The sequence below is a fragment of the Sapajus apella genome, unplaced genomic scaffold (assembly GCF_009761245.1).
Source record: "Sapajus apella isolate SASKATOON/1434 unplaced genomic scaffold, GSC_monkey_1.0 scaffold13, whole genome shotgun sequence".
NCBI classification, from domain to species: Eukaryota; Metazoa; Chordata; class Mammalia; order Primates; family Cebidae; genus Sapajus; species Sapajus apella.
This window is the reverse complement of record NW_022436953.1, coordinates 18606862-18624557: the sequence shown is the minus strand read 5'-3', so window position 1 is coordinate 18624557 and position 17696 is coordinate 18606862. Positions and strand designations below refer to the sequence as shown.

The window sequence follows — 17696 nt, the reverse complement described above, 5'->3', positions numbered from 1 at the left end:
CTTAGTGTAACCCAAATGTAAAGCTTTTAAACTTAACATTAATAAAATGTTCAGCATGTAAAAAAAATAAAAATAAAAAATAAATAGAAAATCAACAAAGCAACATTAGACTTAATATGTAGTATAGACCAAATTGACCTAATGATCATTTAAAGTACATTTCATCCAACAGGTGAAGAATATACATTCTTCTCATCAGCACATGGAATATTTTTGAGGACAGGTCATCTCTTAGGCCAGGAAAATCAACTCTCAACAAATTATTACATGTCAAAATAATATCAAGTATTTTTTCTAATGACAGTGGAATTAACTAGAAATGAATAATCAAACTTTGGAAACTATACAAATACATGGAAATGAAACAATATGCTGCTGGGGAATTAAAACATTCAATATCAGTTAAGAAATTAAGAATGAAACATTACAACGGCTTGAAACAAATAAAAATAGAGTCACAACGTACCAAAACCTATGTGACACCACAAAAACAATACTGCCTACATCAAAAAAGAAGAAAGATTTCAAATAAAAAGACCAAATAGTGCATCTTAGAAAATAAAAAAGCAAGAACAAGCTAATCCCATAATTAGGAGAAGGGAAGAACTAATAAAGACTAGAGCACAAATGAATAAATTATAGACAAAAATATATATAAGAGATCAACAAAAGGAAAAGTTGTTTGGGAAAAAAGTAAACTAAAATTTACTAGCTTTTAGCTACACTAAGAAAAAAAGAGGGAAGATGAACATAAATAAGAAATGAAAAAGAAGACACTACAATTCAAATAATCATTAGAGACTATGATAAGCAACTATATCTCAATAAATTGTAAAACCTAGGAGACATGTATAAATTCCTAAATACATACACTACCAAAATTGAACCATGAAGAAATAGAAAAACTAAACAGCCCAATAGCAAGTTATGAAATGGAAGCAATAATAAAGACTCCCATCAAAGAAAAGCCTAATATCAGATAGTTTCACTGTTGAACTCTATATATTATTACAGAAGAACTAATATAAATTCTACCCAATCTGTTGTACAAAATCAAGGATGAGAGAATACTCTCAAATTCATCCTATCAGGCCAGCATTATCCTGATACCAAAACTAGACAAAGACACACACACACACACACACACACACACACACACACACACACAAAAGAAGAAGAGGAAGAAAAGAAAATTACAGGCCAGCATCACTGATGAACAAGATGCAAAAATCCATAACAAAATTCAGCAAACTGAATTCAACAACATATTAAGAAGATCATTCATCATAATGAAGTAAGATTCATCCCAGGGGTGCAAGGATAGCTCAACATACAAATCAATAAATGTGATACATCATATCACATTTAACCAAATATAGCATATTTTGCTACAATATGTAACAAAATAAAGGTCAAAAATCATTTCAATGGTTGAAAAAGCATTCAATGAAACTCAATGTGCCTTAATGATTAAATAAATACTTAAAAAACTAGGGATAGAAAACTAAAACAACAAAGGTCATATATAAAAAATCCACCACTAGCATCATACTGAATAGGGAAAAACTGAAAGCCTTTCCTCTAAGATCTGGAACACAACAAAGATGCCCACTTTCACCACTTTTATTAAACTTACTACTGGAAGTCCTAGACAGAGCAATTAGACAAGAGAAAGAAATAAAGAGCATCCAAACAGGAAAGGTGGAAGTAAAATTATCGTTGTTTACAGATGATATAATCTTATATTTCAAAAAACCTAAAGAGTCCTCCAAAAACCTACTAAGATTGATAAACAAATTTGGTAGAGTTGCAGGATACTAAATTGACATATAAATTCAGTAACATTTCTGTATGGCAACAGAAAGCAATCTGAAAAAGAAACCAAAAAATTAATCCCATTTAAAATAGCTGCAAATAAAATAAATGGAACCAAAGTAGCAAAAGATCTCTACGATGAAAACTATAAAACATTGATGAAAGAAATTGAAAAGGACACAAGAAAAGGAAATATACATGTCATGTTCATAAACTGGAAGAATATTGTTAAAATATCCGTACAACCCAAAGGGATCTACAGATTAAATGCACTCCCTATCAAAATACCAATGACATTCTTCTCAGAAATGGGAAAAAAATCCTAAAATTCATATCCAACCATAAAAGACTCAAATAGCCAAAGCAATCTTGACCAAAAAGAACAAAGCTGGAGGCAGCATATTACCTGACTTCAAATTATGGTCTACAGCTATCCAGTAAATAAAACAGCATGATGCTGGCATAAAGACAGACAAATAGTCCAATACAATAGAGAGCCCAGAAATAAACCCACACACTTACAAACAACTCATTTTCAAAGAAGTTGTCAAGAACATATGCTAGGGCAAGAATAGTCTCTCAATAAATGGTGCTCAGAAAAGGATATCCATATACAGAAGAATGAAACTAGACCCCCTAACTCTCAAGATATATAAAAATTAAAAGAAAATAGATTAAAAACTTAAACATAAAACCTGAAACCTTGAAACTACTAGAAGAAAACATTGAGGAAATTCTACAGAATGTTGATCTGGGCAAAGATTTCTTAAGAGTAAGATCGCGGCCGGGCGCAGTGGCTCAAGCCTGTAATCCCAGCACTGTGGGAGGCCGAGGTGGGTGGATCACAAGGTCAAGAGATCGAGACCATCCTGGTCAACATGGTGAAACCCCGTCTCTACTAAAAATACAAAAAATTAGCTGGGCATGGTGGCGCGTGCCTGTAATCCCAGCGACTCAGGAGGCTGGGGCAGGAGAATTGCCTGAACCCGGGAGGTGGAGGTTGCAGTGAGCCGAGATCGCGCCATTGCACTCCATCCTGGGTAACAAGAGCGAAACTCCGTCTCAAAAAAAAAAAAAAAAAAAAAAGAGTAAGATCTCTAAATCACAGGTACTCAAAGCAATATTGAAAAAATGGGATCACATCAAGCTAAAATGTTTCTGCAAAGCAATCAACAAAGTAAACAGAAAACCCATAGAATGGGAGAAAGTATTTGCAAACAACTCATATGACAAGGGATTAATAACTACAACGCATAAGGAGCTCAAACAACTCAATAGCATAATAATAATAATACAATTTAAAATACTGGGCTAAAGACCTGAACAGACATTTCTCAAAAGAAGATTTTAAAATGGCCAACAGATTTATTTCAAAAATGCATCAGTAATAATCAGGGAAATGCAAACCAAAACCGCAATGAGACATTATCACCTCACCCCAGTTAAAATGGCTTTTATCCCAAAGACAGAACAGAGCAAATGCTGATGAGGATGCAGAAAAAGGGGAAAGCTCTCATACACTGTTGTTCAGGATGTAAATTAGTACAGCCACTATGGAAAATAGCATGGAGGTTTATGGAAGTTCCTCAAAAAACTACAAACAGAACTACTTATGATCCAGAAATTCCACTATGGAGCATATATCCCAAAGAAGGAAAATCAGTATATAAAAGAAGTATCTCCATGCCCATGTTTATTGCAGCATTATTTGCAATAGGAATCAGTGTAGGTATCCCTCAACAGATGAAAGATGAAAAAAAAATGTGGTATACATACACAAATGAAACATTATTCCACCACTAAAAGAATGAAATCCTGTGATATGCAACAACATTGATAGAACTAGAGAACATTATGTTAGGTGAAATAAGCCAGGTACAGAAAACAAATAACACATGTTTCTCACTCTCAAGTGGGAGCTAAAAAAAATTGATCTCCAGGAGGTAGTGAATGAAATGGTGGTTACTAGAGGCTGTGAACACTAATGAGGAGGTGAGGATAAATAGGAGTGGTTAGTAGGTATAAAAATACAGTTAGAAAGACGGAATAAGATCTAGTGCTCTACAGCATAATAAAGTGAGTATAGTTTAAAATTATTTATTGTTATATCAAAATATCCTGAAGAGTAGACTTGGAATGTTCACAACGCAAAGAAATGATAAATGTCTGAAGTTATAGATATCTCAATTACCCAGATTTGATCATTTAATACAAGTATACATTAAACTACAGTTTAAAAGTCAGATTGGAAATAAAACGACAAAAATAATACTGCCATAAAAGTTTGAATCATATATTTTTATCAAAATACTAAACTTATTGATGTTATGAATGGTAATAATTATACCACAATCATAGCTAGGATTAGGGAGTTACATTTGCCAGGAACATATGTTATTTAACATATAAAGTACCACATTTAAGACTTACTATTATACCATAAATTAAACTAGCTGTATTTTGCAGATGAGAAAACTAAGACACTCAAAAGTTAAATAGGCCAGGAGTGGTGGCTCACATCTATAATCCCAGCACTTTGGGAAGCCAAGGCATGTAGATTACCTGAGGTCAGGAGTTCGGGACCAGCCTGGCTAACATGGAGAAACCCCGTCTCTACTAAAAATACAAAAATTAGATGGGTGTGGTGTCACGCCCCTGTAGTCCCAGCTACTAGGGAGGCTGAGGTAGGAGAATTCCTTGAACCCAGGAGGCTGAGGTTGCAGTGAGCCAAGGTCACACAACCTCCACTCCTAGGCGACAGAGTAAGACTCTATCTCAAAAAATTAAATTAAATTAAAAGTTAAATAATTATCCAAGGTTACAGTGGCATTGGCAGCATATAGACTCAAGAGGTATGATTCCAAAGCTCAAAGATTTAACACTGTTATACTTTTCCATAGCCACAAAGATTACATACACATATAAATACAGTATACATATACACATACAAATAAATATTATATATACATATCCAAAGCCAAGTTTTTAATCAGAGAATCTTCCTGAACATTATAAAGTTTTAATAATAAAACATTTTAATAGTTAATTATATAACTGACTAGCCATAATACAATAATAATTTACAATGTTAGATTTGTTTTATTAGGTTCAATTTTTAAAATGATACACATGCTGTGGTATGTTTAAAGCCTTGCCATTCAAATATAAATTTATTTCCTACTTCCCCTTAATATTGGCACGGACTTTGAATTTTTTTTAATTGCACTTTAGGTTCTGGGGTACATGTGCAGATCATGCAGGATTGTTGCATAGGTACACACATGGCAAGGTGGTTTGCTGCCTTCCTCCCCCCATCACCTATATCTGGTATTTCTCCCCACGTTATCCCTCCCCACCCCCCGCAGTCCCTCCCCTGGTCCCCCCAACTGACTGCAGTGTGTGATGCTCCCCTCTCTGTGTCCACGTGTTCTAATTGTTCAACACCCACCTATGAGTGATACCATGCAGTGTTTGATTTTCTGTTCTTGTGTTTTTGTGTTCTTGTGTTCTCAGTTTGCTGAGAATGATGGTTTTCCAGATTCATCCGTGTCCCTATGAAGGACATGAACTCATCATTTTTTATGGCTGCATAGTATTCCATGCTTTATCCAGTCTATTGCTGATGGACATTTGGGTTGGTTCCAGGTCTTTGCTATTGTAAACAGTGCCGCAATGAACATATGTGTGCATGTGTCTTTATAATAGAACAATTTATAATTCATTGGGTATATACCCCATAATGGGATTGCTGGGTCAAATGGAATTTCTATTTCTAGGTCCTTGAGGAATTGCCACACTGTATTCCACAATGGATGCACTAATTTGCACTCTCACCAACCATGTAAAAGTGTTCCTATTTCTCCACATCCTCTCCAGCATCTGTTGTCTCCAGATTTTTTAATGATTGCCATTCTAATTGGTATGAAATGGTAAATCAATATGATTTTGATTTCCATTTCTCTAATAACCAGTGATGATGAGCATTTTTCATATGTTTGTTGGCCTCATATGTCTTCTTTTGTTAAGTGTATGTTCATATCCTTTGCCCATTTTTGAATGGGCTTGTTTGTTTTTTTCTTGTAAATCTGTTTTTGTTCTTTGTAGCTTCTGGATATTAGCCCTTTGTCAGATGGGTAGATTGCAAACAATTTTTCCGATTCTGTTGGTTGCCGGTTGACTCTAATGATTGTTTTCTTTGCTGTACAGAAGCTCTGGAGTTAAATTAGGTCCCATTTGTCCATTTTGGCTTTTGTTGCCATTGCTTTTGGCATTTTAGCCATAAAGTCTTTGTCTATGCCTATGTCCTGAATGGTTTTGCCTAGGTTTTCTTCTAGGGTTTAATGGTATTAGATCTTATGTTTAGATCTTTAATCTATCTGGAGTTAATTTTAGTGTAAGGTGTCAGGAATGGGTCCAGTTTCTGCTCCCTGCACATTGCTAGCCAGTTTTGCCAACATCATTTATTAAACAGGGAATCCTTTCCCCATTGCTTGTTTTTATCATGTTTGTCAAAGATCAGATGATTGTAGATGTGTGGTGTTGCTTCTGAGGCCTCTGTTCTGTTCCATTGGTCTATATCTCTGTTTCAGTACCAGTACCATGCTGTTTTGATTACTGTAGCCTTGTAGTATAGTTTGAAGTCAGGCAGCATGATGCCTCCAGCTTCCTTCTTTTTGCTTAGGATTGCTTAGGCTATGTGGGCTCTCTGTTGGTTCCATATGATGTTTCAAGTAGTTTTTTCCAATTCTGTGAAGGTCATTGGAAGCTTGATGGGGATAGCATTGAATCTATAAATTGCTTTGAGCAATATGGCCATTTTCACGATGTTGATTCTTCCCAATCATGAACATGGAATGTTTTTCCATCTGTCTGTGTCCTCTCTTATTTCATTGAGCAGTGGTTTGTAGTTCTCCTTGAAGAGGTCCTTTACATTCTTTGTTATTTGTATTCCTAGGTATTTTATTCTCTTTGTAGCAATTGTGAATGGGAGTTCACTTTTGATTTGGCTCTCTGTCTGTTATTGGTGTATAGAAATACTTCTGATTTCTGCACGTTGATTTTATATCCTGAGACTTTGCTGAAATTTTGCTTAGCAGTTTCAGGAGATTTTGGGCTAAGACGATGGGGTTTTCTAAATAAACAATCATGTCATCTGCAAATAGAGACAATTTGGCTTTCTCTGTTCCTAATTGAATACTCTTTATTTCTTTTTCTTGACTGATTGCTCTGACTAGAACTTCCAATACTATATTGAATAAGAGTGATGAGAGAAGGCATCCTTGTCTTGTGTCAGATTTCAAAGGGAATGCTTCCAGTTTTTGCCCGTTCAGTATGATATTGGCTGTGGGTTTGTCATAAATAGCTTTTATTATTTTGTGATATGTTCCATCAATACCTAGGTTATTGAGGGTTTTTAGCATAAAGGGCTGTTGAATTTTGTTGAAGGCCTTTTCTGCATCTATTGAGATAATCATGTGATCTTTGTCTTTGGTTCTGTTTATGTGATGGATTATGTTTATAGAGTTTCATGTATTGAACCAGCCTTGCATCACTGGGATGAAGCCTACTTGATCATGATGAATAAGCTTTTTGATTTGCTGTTGCATTCTGTTTGCCAGTATTTTATTGAAGATTTTGCATCAATGTTTATCATGGATATTGGCCTGAAGTTTTCTTTTTCACTTGTGTCTCTGCCCAGTTTTGGTATTAGGATAATGTTGGTCTCATAAAATGAGTTGGGGAGGATTCCCTCTTTTTGTGTTGTTTGGAATAGTTTCAGAAGGAACGGTACCAGCTCCTCTTTGTACATCTGGTAGAATTCAGTTGTAAATCTGTCTGGACCTGGGCTTTTTTTAGTTGGTAGGCTATTAATTGCTGCCTCAACTTCAGCCCTTGTTATTGGTCTATTCAGGGTTTCAACTTCTTCCTGGTTTAGGCTTGGGAGGATGCAAGTGTCCAGGAATTTATCCATTTCTTCCAGATTTACTGGGTTTTGTGCATAGAGTTGTTTGTAGTAATCTCTGATGGTAGTTTGCATTCCTGTGGAATCATGGTGATGTCCCCTTTATCGTTTTTTATTGCATCTATTTGATTCTTCTCTCTTTTCTATTAGTCTGGCTAGCAGTATATTTTGTTGATCTTTTCAAAAAGTCAGCTCCTAGATTTGTTGATTTTTTAAAGGGGTTTTTTTTTTGTATCTCTATCTTCTTCAGTTCTGCTCTTTGAATTTTAATAAGTATATTTACTAGTTTTAAAACTGAACTTTTCCCAATAAACTATAAATGAAAAAATAGTAACAAATTTTTAATTTCCATGTTTTATAAATTGAATTTAGACATTACTACATTAAAATAATTCATCAGATGTGACATGTTGTTTATTATTAGGTAGATAATGTGGCCTTAAAAAAGAAAAATTACTTTTACATATCACATCATCATATAAAAGTCATAGACAGCAAAATATTATCCTGTCAACTTTAAGAAACACAGAAACTCTTAAGAATTATTTAAAAACTTCATAAACCACCAGAGAAACTATAACAGTGAATACAATAGGCATCTATTATTCACTCTATTTAATTTTTCATTGCGTTGTACTTTGGCTTGTCAAATGTATAATGTCAGTAACAAAAAATTAATGTGAAATAACTAAACTAGTCTTCAACCTAGCAGAGAATTATCATCCCTAGAGGGGAATATATTCCTAAAAGCACTCTGCCTATAAGAATAATAAAACTTGCCATAATGATTTAAAACATTTTGTAGCTATATTAGTCATTCATATATTCCTTTGCCTATGCTGGTAAAAAAAAAAAATCATTGTGATGTTCCATATGGCAATGGATTCATAGATATGGCACCAAAAATATAAGCAACAAAATTACAAAAAATAGATAAATTAAACCATCAAGATGGCTACTTTTGTGTTTTAAAGGATACCATCAATAAAGACAACACACAGAATGGCAGAAAATACTCACAAATCATATATCTGATATGAGCCTTGTATTTAGAAGATATATAGAATTTTTACAATTCAACAGCAAAAAGAAAAGCCCAAACAATAAAATGAGCAAAATATTTGAATAGACATTTCTCCAAGGAAGATAAAGAAATATTTAATAAGCATATGAAAAGACATACTCAAAAAGATATTTGTAAGCCATATTCTTAGCAGTATTATTTACAACAGCAGAACGTTAGAAGCAACTCATGCATCCATCAATTAATAAATGACAAAATATGATGTATGTAAGAACTGGATAAAGGTAACAGTTGCAAAACATTGTGATTGTACTAATACATGATGAAATATTATTTGATCTTAAAGAGGAAAGACAGTCTGATACATGCTATAACATGAATGAACCTTGAAGGCATTATGCTAAGAGAAATAAGCCAGTCACCAAAGGACAAAAATTGCATGATTCCACTCACATGAGGTATCTATAGCCATCATATTCACAGAAACAGAAAGTAGAATGGTGGCTCTTAGGGTCTGGAAGGAGGTGGGGAAAGTGGGTAGCTATTATTTAATGGGTATAGAGTTTCAGATGTACAAGATTAAAAAGTTTTGAAGAAGAATGAAGATGATGGTGGCAAACAGTGTACATGTCCTTAATGCCACTAAACCGTATACTTAAAAATGATTAAAATGGTTCAAGAGCCCACTTGGTGCTCCATCCACCTGTGGCTTTATTAGTTCCTAATTTTATATTATGTATATTTTTCCAAAATTTAAGAAAACAAATATATTTTTAAACAGGCAAAGTACTTGAATACATATTTCTCCAAATTAAGCATACAATGATCAGAAAGCACATCAAAAGATACTCAATATTTAGTCATTAAGGAAATGGAAATCAAAATCACAGTATTATTCAGCTGTAAAAAGGTATTAATTACTGATACTTGCTACAATAAGAATGAACATCAAAAACATTACACCTAGTGAAAGATGCAAGTCCAAAGATGTTACATATTGTATGATTTAATTTATATGAAATATCAAGAATATAAGTAAATTCATACAGACAGAAAGCAGATTAGTGGTTGCCAGGGGCTGGGATGACTGCTTGATGAGTACAGTGTCCTTTTGGGGCAATGAAAATGTTTAAGAAATAGATAAAGGTGAGAGAGAGGCAAAGCATGATAGTGAAATAGAAGATTCTACTACTATCACTTCAGTGCCTCTTTCAGTGATAGAAGTTAACAAGAGACAATTGATGTCCCCCTCCCCCAAAAGGGACATCAATTTAACAACTATCTAAACAGAAAAAGCACCTTCATAAAACTAAAAATCAGGTGAGCACTCATAGTACCTGGTGTTAACTTCTATCACTGAAAGAGGCACTGAAGTGATTTTTTTAAAAAGTCTCAGCCAACATCACCCTTCTCCCACCTCTCTGCAGCAACAGCATGGTGCGGAGATTATCTCTGAGCATTAAAGGAGGGAGAGAATAGCAATCGTGAAGGACTGAACTCACTGTTGTAGTAGAAAGGAGAACTGAACAAAACTCAGGGGACACCCGCCTAGGAGAGGGAACATCTAAACCAGCACTAGACAAAGGAAAAAGGCCAATCCTAGCAGTCTGAACTCAGTTCCCACTAACCTCACCACCAAGGGCTAAAATGTTCTGAGTCTCTAAATAACCTTGAAAGGCAGTCTAGGCCATAAGGACTGCAACTCTTAGGCAAGTCCTAGTGCTGAACTGGGCCTAGAAACAATAAACCCGTGGGGCATAGTACCTGCTGGGATAGCAGATGGAGTGACTAAGGGAGTGCTGGTATCACCTCTCCTCTAAGCCCAGACTGCAAAAATTGTGGTTCCAAAAGAGACCCTTAACTTCCACCTGAGGAGAGGTGTGGGAAAAGCGGAGAGGACTTTGTCTTGAGGGCACCAGCCACAATGATGAGGCCCTTCTTCCAGGTCTTAGTTTCCAGATGACATTTCTAGACACATCTTGGCCAGAAAGGAACCTACTGACTTGAAGGTAAGGACCCAGTCCTGGAAGCATTCATCACCTGTTAATTGAAGAGTACTTAGGTCCTGAATATTCAGCACCAATACCCAATTACTATGTTGAGGGTCTTAGGTGAGCCTCTGAGACTTGCTGGCTACAGGTGAAACTCAGCACCTTACCAGCTGTGGTGGCTACAGGGCAAAACTCTTCTGCTTAAGAAAAGCAGAGGGAAAAGTGAATGGGACTTTGTCTTGTACCTTAGGAACTAATAAAGCCACAGGTGGATGGAGCACCAAGTGGGCTCTTGGGGTCCCCAATTCTAGGACTTGACTTTTGAATGACATTCATGAGCCTACCCTAGACCGGAGGTGAGCCAACTCCCCTGAAAAGTGAGTCCCACGCCACACAGCATTCTTCATAAACTTATTTAAAAGCCGTTGGGCCTTAAGGAATCATCAGCTGTAGTCTAGCAGTACTCCCCGTGGCCTTTGATGGCAGTGGCCATGAAGTGAGGCTACTCTGCCTTTGGAAAGGGGAGGTAAGAGTGGGAAGGACTGTGTCTTGTGGTTTGAGTGCCAGCTCAGTCAATGTACAATAGAACACTAAGTGGACTTCTAAGGTTTTTAACTCTAGCCCCTAACTCCTGTACAGCACGCATGGATCCACCAGGGGCCTGGGGGAACTCGTCATCCAGAAGGGAAGAACACAAGCCTGGCTGGCTTTGCCACCTGCTGATTGTAGAGCCCCAGGACCTTAAGTGAACACAGGCAGTAACCAGTGAGTGGATACAGCAGGTTGTAGGTAAGATCCAATGCTGTGCTAGCTTCATGTCTGACCAGCACAGCCATACTGGTGATGGCCACAGGGGTACTTTTGTCACCCCACTCCCAGCTTTAAGTAGCCCAGGACAAAGAGAGAGACTCTGTTTGTTTGGGAGAAAATAAGGGAAGAGAATAACAGTCTCGCATGGTAATCCAGAATTCTCCCCGATCTTGTCCAAGACCATCATGGCAGTACCTCTATAAGTTTGTAAATAAAGTGTTACTGGGCTTAGAGTCCCCTCTATAGCAGATACAACTAATACCATAACATTCAAGTCCTTTCAAATATCTAGAAAGCCTTCCCAAGAAGGACAAGTACAAACAAGCCTAGACAGTGAGGACTACAATAAATATCTAACTTTATCAATGTCCAGATACTAAAGAACATCTACTAGTATCAACACCATCCAGGAAAACATGACCTCAACAAATGAAACAGATAAGCTACCAGGAACCAATTCTCGAGACACAGAGATATGTGACCTTTCAAACAGAGAAATTAAAATACCTGTGTCAAGGAAACTTAAATAAATGCAAGATAAGAGAAGAAATTGAGAATTCTATTAGATGAACATAACAAAGAGGCTGAAATAATTAAAAAGAATTAAGGGGAAATTCTACAGCTGAAAAATGTAATTGGCATATGGATAAACATATCAGCAGTCTTTTAATAGCAGAATTAATCAAGCAGAATAAAAAATTAATGAGCTTTAAAACAGGCCCTTTGAAAATATACTGTCAGAAAAGACAAAAGAAAAAAATAAAAAACAGTGAAGCACACCTACGGAATTTAGAGATAGCTACAAAAGTATAAATCTAAGAGTTTGTGGCCTTAAAAAGAAAGAAGTAAAAGAGATAGGGGTAAGTTTATTCAAAGGGATAACAACACAGAGCTTTCCAATTAGAGAAATATATCAATATCAAAGTATAAGAAGGTTAGAGAACATCAAACAGAATTAAACCCAGCAAAGACTACATCAAGGCGTTTAATAATCAATCACATCTCAAAGATCAAGAATAAAGAAAGGATCCTAAAAGCAGCAAGGGAAAAGCAACAAATAACATATAATGGAGCACCAATACATCCGGCAGCAGACTGTTCAGTGGAAACTTTACAGGCCACGGTACAGTGGCATGACATATTTAAAGTGCTGAAGGAAAACAACTTTTGAAATGTATATATATCCTGAAATGTATATATTTGAAATGTATATATATCTATATATCCTACAAACATGAAAAAGAAATACTTTCCTAGACAAACAAAAGTTGAATGATTACATCAGTACCAGAACTGTCCTAAAAGAAAAGCTAAAGGGAGTACTTCAAACAGAAAAAAATGACATTAATCAGCAAGAATTAATCACCTGAAAGCAAAAAAACTCACTGGTAACAGTAAGTACACATAAAAACACAGAATATTATAACACTGTAACTGTGGTGAGTAAACTACTCTTTTCCTATGTAGAAAGACTAACAATGAACCACTCAAAAATAATAACAACTTTTCAAGATGTTGACAGTAAAATAAGATATAAATACAAAGAGCAAAAAGTTAAAAAGCAGGGAGATGAAGTTAAAGGGGGGAGGAAGTTAAAGTTTTTATTAGCTTTCTTTTTGTTTGTTTATGTAAACAGTTTCAAGTTGTTGAAACTGGAAGATAGAAAGGAAAAAAAAAAAAAAAAGAAAAGAAGAGAAGAACACAAAACAACCAGAAAACAAAAAATAAAATGGCAGGAGTAAGTCCTTATTTATCAATAGTAGCTTTGAAAATAAATGGACTAAATCTCCAATCAAAAGTTTGGATTAAAAAAAAGACTCAATAATCTGTTGCCAAGAAACACACTTTACCAATAAAAACACACATAGGCTACAAATAAAGGAATTGAAAAAGATATTCCTTGCAAATGGAGGCCAAAAAAGAATAGGAATAGCTATACTTAACATCAGACAAAATGGATTTCAAGACAAAAAACAAAATAATAGACAAAGAAAGTCACTGTATGATGATAAATGCCTCAATTCAGCAAGAAAATATAACAATGAAGTACCCAGATATATAAAACAAATATTATTAGAGGTAAAGAGAGAGATAGGCCCCAATACAATAACAGTTGGAGATTTCAACACCACACTTTCAGCATTGGACAGGTCTCCCAAAAAATCAACAAAGAAACATGAGGCTTAATCTGCACGATAGACCAAATAGATCTAACAGATATTTATAGAAAATTTCATCCAAAATTGCAGAATACACATTATTTTCCTAATCACATAGATAACTCTCAAGTATAGACCATATGTTAGGTCACATAACAAGTTGTAAAACATTCAAAAACAACTGAAATAATATAAAGCATTGACTATGACCACAATGGAATAAAATTAGAAATTAGTAACAAGAAGAATTTACAAATACATGGAAATTAAACAATATGCTCCTGAAGGACCAGAGGGTCACTGAAGAAATTAAGAAGGAAACTGAAAATTTTCTTGAAACAAATGATGATGGAAACACAACATACTAAAACCTATGGGATATAGCAAAAGCAGTATTAATAGAGAAGTATCTAGCTATAAATGCCTACATCAAAAAAGAGGAAAAGCTTCAAATAATCTAATGATGCATCTGAAAGAATAGAAAAGGAAGAGCAAACCAAAATGAGTAGAAGAAAATACCAAATCCGGATCCAAGATGGCTGTTTAGGAACAGTGCAGGATTGCAGCTCCCAGTGAAAGCACAGAGTGTGAGTGGATGCCACATTTTCAGATGGATTTTTATTGCCCACAGACCAGGAGATTCCCAGGGGGAGAAGCCCCATGGGTCGCCAGCGCGCAGCACAGCGATTTCGGTCACTGTGGCTGTTTTGGCCTGCGTGGCTGCTTTGTGGGGCCCCCGCACAGCAGTTCTCCATACAAAATACACTGGTCCGGGTGCCCTCTTAGCTGGCAATTGGAGCCCTGGGAAGGCGCAGTCACCAATTCATCTGACTAACAGGGGGTTTGAAACAGGGAGCCAGGCCAGGAGATTCCCGGGCAAAAACAAACAAACAAAAAAGCCCCACGAATCTCAGCAGCATTGCAGTGAGTCACCATAGGGGAAATCACATAGACCCCGGCGCCTTTTCAACAGGCTACTGAAACACCTGGGAGAGTCAACCATTCAACTAAAAAACAAAAGCTTCTGAGGCAAGGAGCCAGGTGATCAGAGCAATCAGAAACTCTTTGGATTGAGAGTTTGACAGCAAGCACAGCTGAACCCAGGACGGTCTAGCTCTGTGGTGGAGGGGCGTCCACCATTGCTGAGGCAGCCTGCCATTGCCAAGGCAACCTGCCATTACAGTGAGAGTCCGCCATTACAGAGGTGGGCCACCAAAGCTGAGACAGTTCTAACTACACCCATATAAACAGGACTGCAGGGAAGTTCACACAACAGCTGGGTGGAGCCCACAGCAGTTCGGCAAAGCCTCTGCAGGCGGACAGTGACTAGGCTGCCTCATTGCTGTGCAGGGCAGCCCTGGGGGGAAAAAAAAAGGCAGCAGCACAATGGAAACTCAGAAATAATGCCCTAACTCCCTGGGACAGAGCACCTGGGGAAAAAAAAAGTGTTCATGAGTTCTACTGCAGCAGACCCAAACGCACCTGTCCAGCAGCCCTGAATGAAAAATGGAGCTTACAACTCAGCACATGAGCTCATGTAAAGGACAGACTGTCTCTTCAAGCAGCTCCCTGACCCCCATATATCCAGAGTCACCTCATAAAGGAGAGATCAGACTGACATTAGCGGGTATCCTTCTGGGACAAAGATAGCAGAAAAAGAAACTGGTAGCAATCGTTACTGTTCTGCAGCTGCTGCAGGTGATCCCCAGGCAAGCAGGGCCTGGAGTGGACCTCAGCAGCCCTACAGCAGAGGGGCCAACTGTTAGAAGGAAAACTAAGAAACAGAAATAACTTCATTATCAACAAATTGGACGTCCACTCAGAGACCCAATCTGAAAGTCAGCAACTACAAAGACGACAGGTGGATAAACCCACAAAGATGGGAAGAAACCAGCGCAAAAAGGATGAAAACACCCGAAACCAGAACACCTCTCCTCCTGCAAGGGTTCACAACTCCTTACCAGCAAGGGAACAAGATTGGATAGAGAATGAGTGTGATGAAATGGCAGAATCAGACTTCAGAAGGTGGGTAATAAGGAACTTCCGTGAGCTAAAAGAACATGTTCTAACCCAATGCAAAGAAACTAAGAACCTGGAAAAAAGATTTGGTGAAATGCTAACGAGAATGGACAACATGGAAAGGAATATAAGTGAATTGATGGAGCTAAAACACAACACGAGAACTTCATGAAGCATGCACAAGTTTCAACAGCCGAATTGACCAAGCAGAAGAAAGGATATCAAAGGTCGAAGATCAACTCAATGAAATAAAACGAGAAGGCTAGATTAGAGAAAAAGGGGTAAAAAGGAATGAACAAAGTCTCCAAGAAATGTGGGACTATGTGAAAAGACCTAATCTACGTTTGATAGGTGTACCTGAATGTGACGAAGAGAATGAATCCAAGCTGGAAAATACTCTTCAGGATATTATCCAGGAAAACTTCCCCAACCTAGCAAGGCAGGCCAATATTCAAGTCCAGGAAATAGAGAGAACAGCACAAAGATATTCGTCAAGAAGAGCAACCCCAAGGCACATAATCCTCAGATTCACCAAGGTTGAAATGAAGGAGAAAATGCTAAGCGCAGCCAGAGAGAAAGGTCAGGTTACACACAAAGGGAAGCCCATCAGACTCACAGCAGATCTCTCAGCAGAAACCCTACAAGAAAGAAGAGAGTGGGGCTAATATTCAACATCCTAAAAGAAGATAACTTTCAACCCATAATTACATATCCAGCCAAACTAAGCTTCATAAGTGAAGGAAAAAATAAAATCCTTTGCGAACAAGCAAGTACTCAGAGATTTCATCACCACCAAGCCTGCTTTACAAGAGCTCTGAAAGAGGCTCTACACATAGAAAGGAACAACCAGTACCAGCCACTCCAAAAACAAACCAAATGGTAAACAGCATCAACACAATGAAGAATTTATATCAACTAATAAGCAAAACAGCCAGCTAGCATTAAAATGGCAGTATCAAATTCACACATAACAACATTAACCCTAAAAGTAAATGGACTAAATGTCCTAATCCAAAGACACAGACTGGCAAATTGGATAAAAAGACAAAACCCGTCAGTGTGCTGTATCCAGCAAACCCATCTCACATGCAAGGATACACAAAGGCTCAAAGTAAAGAAATGGAGGAAGATTTACCAAGCAAATGGAGAGTAAAAAAAAGCAGGAGTTGCAATTCTTGTCTCTGATAAAATAGACTTTAAAGCAACAAAGATCAAAAGAGACAAAAAGGACACTACATAATGGTAAAAGGATCAATGCAATAAGAAGAGCTAACGATCCTTTCTGTTTTGTCGCCCGTTTCAGGCGGACCCAGATACATAATGCAAGATGTTAATGACTTACAAAGAGACTTAGACTCCCATACAATTATAGTGGGAGACTTTAACACCCCATTGTCAATATTAGACAGATCAACTAGACAGAAAATTAACAAGGATATCCAGGACTTGAACTCAGACCTGGACCAAGCAAACCTAATAGACATTTACAGAACTCTCCACCCCAAATCCACAGAATATACATTCTTCTCAGCACCACATCACGCCTACTCTAAAATTGACCACATAATTGGAAGCAAATTACTCCTCAGCAAATGCAAAAGAACGGAAATCACAACAAACAGTCTCTCAGACCACAGTGCAATCAAGTTAGAACTCAGAATTCAGAAACTAACTCAGAACCGCACAGCCTCATGGAAACTCAACAACTTGCTCTTGAATGTTGACTGGGTAAACAATGAAATTAAGGCAGAAATAAAGACGTTCTTCGAAACCAACAAGAATGAAGACACAACATACCAGAATCTCTGGGACACATTTAAAGCAGTCTCTAGAGGAAAATATGTAGCAATCAGTGCCCACATGAGAAGAAAGGAGAGATCTAAAATTGACACCCTATCATCAAAACTGAAAGAGCT

General features: G+C 37.0%; 1 protein-coding gene and 1 long non-coding RNA gene across 10 annotated transcripts in view; both read right to left on the bottom strand.

Annotated features, from left to right (window-relative positions):
* The window catches only part of ATRNL1 (attractin like 1), an 842256-nt gene that overhangs the window by 611519 nt on the left and 213041 nt on the right, over nt 1-17696 (bottom strand). The gene's annotated exons all lie outside the window — the stretch shown is intronic.
* LOC116553669 overlaps nt 8907-17696 on the bottom strand; it is a 9235-nt gene continuing 445 nt past the window's right edge. Inside the window, exons 2-3 of the long non-coding RNA XR_004269858.1 lie at nt 14975-14979; nt 8907-9263 (exon numbers count right to left, since the gene is read on the bottom strand). This is a non-coding gene — a long non-coding RNA (uncharacterized LOC116553669). The remainder of the gene's footprint in view (nt 9264-14974; nt 14980-17696) is intronic.